Raw genomic sequence first — 5,731 nt, 5'->3', positions numbered from 1 at the left:
CTATTCAAGGGGCCCTTCTTTCTGTTCTCTCTGCTCCTCCGGGTGGCATGGAGTCTCTGAGCTGACAGTGAGGCTGTCACGTACCAGTTCCCAAAGTGAAAATACTTCACTCGGAGGCTTTCCCAGCTATTGGAGCTCCTGTCTTTCTCTAAGCTGCCTTCCAACCCTTTCAGACCTCTGATACTGTTTCGTTTCCCTGGACTTGTCTTTCTCGAAGATGTGCCCCAACCCAATCCCACATCTCTAAATCGAGACTGTTTTCTTTAGGATCGAGGTACCGGGCACGAAGCCAGCCAAGGAAATCCTCCTTGGCTAAAAGTTACGTTTTGGCTAAACTATTATTTTCTCCAAGCACTATTTTAAACAATTGCAGATAAAATGCATGACTTTTTTACTGTTTGTTCCATACTTCCTTATTTCTAAAATTTTAAAAGAGAAAGCAAAACATTCACTCAGAAGTCACTCAGATGCTCATCTGGCCGCATCTCTCGTGGGACTTTAAAATTTGTCTTGCCTAAGGCGCACCTGTATAAGCCCCAGGCCAGGTGGACAAGTGTCCAGAGACAAATGCCCAGTTGCCGTTATGCCTTATGACAAATTACAGAAACACAGATTAGAGCCCAAACAAATTCCATAGCCAAAGCCGTGGAACCATAAGCAATCACTCTCACACTCACACACTTTCACACGAAAAATATCCCAAATTTTACTCCCACTGAAACCTAGATTGTAGCAATTACAGGATGGCTAATTCTTTCTCTTGCTAAATCAAAACCCAAATTTGCCTTTACCTACACCAATGTAGCACGCTGTCTCTGAAGGGCTCTCCCACTGACGGTTGCCTGCAATCCGAGCTCAGGGTCCCTGCTCGGGCGCCACTTGCCAAGGCCCACTCGACCCACCCGAGGACACCTGGTTGATCAGACCAGGGCCGCCCCCCCCTCCCCCCAAACAGTCCCTGAGAGGATTGGATGGGAGATGAGAAATAAAGAGAAGAGACAAAAGTGCTGGGAACAGGAGGGACTCAGACTGCAGCAGACTGAGATCTCGTTTATNCTCCTACCAGGTGGCCTCTGGCTGGGCACAGGCAGTGGTTGACTTTGACCTGCACCTCAGCCTCTCCCAAGAGGCCCCACAACCAACACACCTGATTTAAGACCACACCAGATCATCAACCAATTAGATCCATAAATGACACACTCAAAGGGTGAACTTAGCAGGCACCAGAGCCCTGCTAAAGCTCCTGCTCTGTAGGGTCAGACCCTGCACAACAGTTCGTCTGCTATGGTGACAGCCAATACTCACAACCAAGGTCAATTCTACATACTGATGTGCCAACAGCAATCAAGGCTCATATACAACAGGAGAACACAAACAACCCATACAAGGTACACCCCTGGAGAACCCAGTTCAGGTGACCAGGGAGACTATGTCCCTGGGTCTTACAAAATAACTACTACATAAAGCCACTCTGCCAAAACTGGAAGACACAGCAGGTCCACCTAATACATAGAGACAAGCACAGGGAGGCAGCCAAAATGAGGAAACAAAGAAACATGTCCCAAATGAAACAATAGGACAGAACTCCAAACAAAAGAACTAAATGAAATGGAAGCAAGTAATCTATCAGATGCAGAGTTCAAAACACTGGATGTTCAATGAACTTAGGAAAGAATGGATTATCTCAGTGAGAACTTCAACAAAGATATAGGAAACATAAGAAAAGGAGATAGAAAACATAAAAAAGAATGAGTCAGGAAAGAATATAATAGGTGAAACGAAGGATACATTAGATGGAATCCACAGCAGATTAGATGAAACAGATTGAATCAGCAATTTGGAAGACAAGGTAGTGGAATTTACCCAATAAGAACAACAAAAAGAAGAAAGTATTTAAAAAATGAGGATACTTTAAGAATCTCTGGGACAACATCAAGTGTAACAACATTTGCATCACAAGGGGATTGAGAACCTATTTGAAGAAATAATGACTGAAAACTTCCCAAACCTGGTGAAGGTAATAGGACATACAAGCTCAGGAAGTGCAGAGTCCCAAACAAGATGAACCTAAAGACACATCATAATTAAAATGCTAAAACTTAAAGACAAAGAAAGAATCTTAAAAGTGACAAGAGAAAAGCAGTTAGTTACCTACAAAGAGCTATTGTAAGACCATTGGCTGATAATGGTCCCTGAGAGGATTGGATGGGAGATGGGAAATAAAGAGACAAAAGTGCTGGGAACAGGAGGGACTCAGACTGCAGCAGACTGAGACCTCGTTTATTGGAAAGGCTCTGGTTATATAGGCAGTAAGTTCCTCTTTGTGCAGGGGAATTTAGCAGGGGGCTTTGGGTGTAGGCATACAGAAACCAGGAACTAGGCTGGGGATTTCAGGAGGTCCGAAATCCCCTAAGGAATAAGTCCATAGTGAAACTGTAAACAAGCCTTGCGGTGGGCTCTGCGGTGGGCTTTCTGTGGGAATGGATACTTTTGGGAGTGTCCAAGCCTTGCGTATGCAGTTACTAAGCAGACTCTCTTATCCAGCTGCTCCTTCAGGCATAGGGTCCTGCATAGAGGCATGTAACAGTTTGTCACAGCTTCAGTATCCCCAACTGTCCTCAATTGGCTCCCAACATCTCCCCCTTTTTTGTTTTTTAAATAAGAGCTTTGTCTAGACTGGCAATGTCCCACTCAGACTATGCTAATTGGGCTATGGCCTACTGACTAGCTCGGAGTAAGAAAGACAGGACCCTTGGTGACTGTGCCTGTCTTAGGTTGTCCCCCTATGGAGATCTTACCCGTCATTGGCTATCCAGCCCCAGCTCACGGGTCCAGACCTGGGAGGGGGAGCCTGAGGACAAAGGATCTTGGTTACATACTACCCTAAGGAGGGGCATGGAGAGAGCTATGTGTGGACTTATCATGAAAAATCACAAGTCAAATACAGTAGATTACAACCTTGGGGAAAAGAGGAACATCATATTGGGTACAATAATGAGGAATAAAGGACCAATGTCTTGTAAGGCAAAGTTGTACAGAATGAGGGACGAATGTCCCCTAGACCAGAGTCTTTAAAGTTTCTGGAGAAACAATTTCTCCTAGTAATAAGCTATAGGATGTACAATACAACATAACGATACAACATAACATGAATCAATGATACATTTTGAGCAAAATGAAACAAAAGCAAACTGGTTAGTTATTGGAGAAAAGCTCCGAGGTGTTCAAAGTGTGAAAGTCCATAAGTCCATAATTAGTAAAGTCTCTACAGCTTCCAGCGACAGTTAGTGAAGAGAGTTTCTAGTGGGTGTAGATCTCTCGGAGTGTTGTCTGGCCTTTGTCAGGAGTACGGCATGACGGGATTCAAGACAAGAAGCGAAATCCATGTTATGGTTTGAACAGTGTTGTAGCAGGAAGCACTAGTGTCGCCGACGTCATGGAGGTTCCATTTCCATCATGAGTCGTGTGCGAAGTATCTCGAGGCTGATCTCACACAGACAGGCCTTCAGGACCACGCCACGGATAGAGATCACACAGATCATTAGTAGTAGGAAAAGTACAGTAGCACTGAGGACCCAGGTAATCACTTGTAGGGCACTAATGGGTTTAAATTTACTAAGAGAATTTAGAATATTGTTGGCTAGAGAGTTTGGATCTTCTACCTCTAGTCGACTGTCTTGGATATCACTGATAATCTCATGTAAGTTTCAGAGGTCACCATCAGGGTTGGAAGCATTCCAGACACCTGTGAGCTGTTTACAAATGTCTTTCCAATCCCACTGTGTTCTTTTGTAGAGATATGGGGTCACGCATACCCGTTGGTATCTGGAGTGACACCGAAGGGATAGGTGGACACGAAGGGCTTCCACCTCCTTTCCTATTTTCACAACAGTGTCCTCCAACACAGTAACTCTGGCCTCCAACTTGGAATCTATTTTTTCCTCCAACAACAGGGCAATAGTGAGGTTGTTTGCCAACTGTTCTACATAATCTGCTGTCTGGATGGAATTTCTTATGGATACNCTGATGCAGTTATATAAGCACATTTCAGAACTCTGAATTTGCATCTCACCACACAAATCGTATCTATTTTCTGGATGGGAAAGGAGCAAGTGGATTAAATGGTAGTTGTCATAAGATGCAGATATAGTGCTGGATAAAGAAGAAATTGTGGAGAACAGATGAGACATCAGTATGGCTTGGTCAAGGCTAACCTCAGCAGCTCCTGGTTCCACACCCCTACAGCCCAGCCCGGGGATGGCCATTCAGCGTGCCCACCTAGCACAGCTTCTTTCTCCTCTTGGATGCCAGCCACAGGCTTAACTAGACCACATCTCCTGAAGCTTCACAGTGGGTGATTATTACCCACCATGGATAATAATAGGATGTGCATTTTACAGATAATATACTAAATAACAGGATGTGTAGTTTCATACATCACCTGACCCAGTGACCAGTGGAAAGTCTCCACAGATGCAAAATATTTATTTTTCTCTCACGCCTTCCCTCACCATCTGCCAAATAACCACAGAATTCTGTGTGCTTATCTGGTGCCACTAGGGCATTTGTGAAACAGAAACCAAAAATTTGCAGCCCATTTCTTGCCTGATGCTTAGCAACACAGTATCCCTACACCTACCTAAAGAGTGTAATACTCAAGCAATTGGAGGAAAATGTGGCCTGTGGTTGCCATATGTGGATTTCTGCTCTCAAAGCTGTGAGTCACAAGCATTTCCTGCCCACCCCCATACTTGGGGAACCAAGCTGGAAAAAGGAGGAACATTTTCAGTGATAATAAGCATGTTCCTTGTAGCCAACTCTTCCATCTGTTCCTACAGTTTCTATCTATAAGAATATATTGAGTTGTTGGAAAAGTCATGATGCATTTTTGCAACAAAAAACCCCAGAAAAAATACATCATGACTTTTCCGACAATCCAATACAAAGGTTTTGCTAAATGGATTCAGACTAACTAAGGTCAACATACAGCCATTGCAGGTGGGGTCATCAGACACAGAAAACTGTTGTTCTGGAAAACAGAGATGCTGAGAAACACTCTTGCTATGTGCCCTTCATTTCTGGCTTAAGAGGGAAGAGATGACAGGTACAATGAAGATGAATTCACTGTGGAGGAATAAAAGGAAATGGCTTCAGATACAATACTTTGAGATCTAAATGAATGGTTGACTCAAAGGCTCTCTTATTTGTTTTCACGTTTCATTTTTAAAAGAACAACAAAGGTGTTAATAGAAATAGACACTGACATTGTACTTCTGTTTGTATTTTCTTTTAGGCCTCAATTAAATTTTACTTCAAGCTCTTCCAATGTTTTTAAATTTCAGATATCAGTAGGACACAGACCAGTACCACTCTACTCTGGACTTTGTGCTTTAGAAAGCAGTCCTCTGGTTCACCAGGAGCCCATGCCACCCTGGATACCACATGTGGGTACCCAGGATCCCAAAATCCCATCATGACATACAAAAGCCTCCTCCTCATGCTCCTAACAGAGATTGCTCTGCAGGTGTGCAAAACTGGAGCCTGAGGAGAGAAGATCTTAAAAGTTCTCCTCCAGTCAAGATGGTGGAGTAGGTAAACACTGTACTCACCTCCTCCCACAACCACGTGAAAATTACAACTAAATTACAGAACCACCACCCATGAAAACCACCTCAGCACTGGCTGAACAGGACTCCTGTAACTAAGGATGTGAAGAAGAAGCCATGTCAAG

The sequence above is a fragment of the Hipposideros armiger genome, unplaced genomic scaffold (assembly GCF_001890085.2).
Source record: "Hipposideros armiger isolate ML-2016 unplaced genomic scaffold, ASM189008v1 scaffold_655, whole genome shotgun sequence".
Classification (NCBI taxonomy): Eukaryota; Metazoa; Chordata; class Mammalia; order Chiroptera; family Hipposideridae; genus Hipposideros; species Hipposideros armiger.
This window is presented reverse-complemented; position numbering follows the sequence as displayed.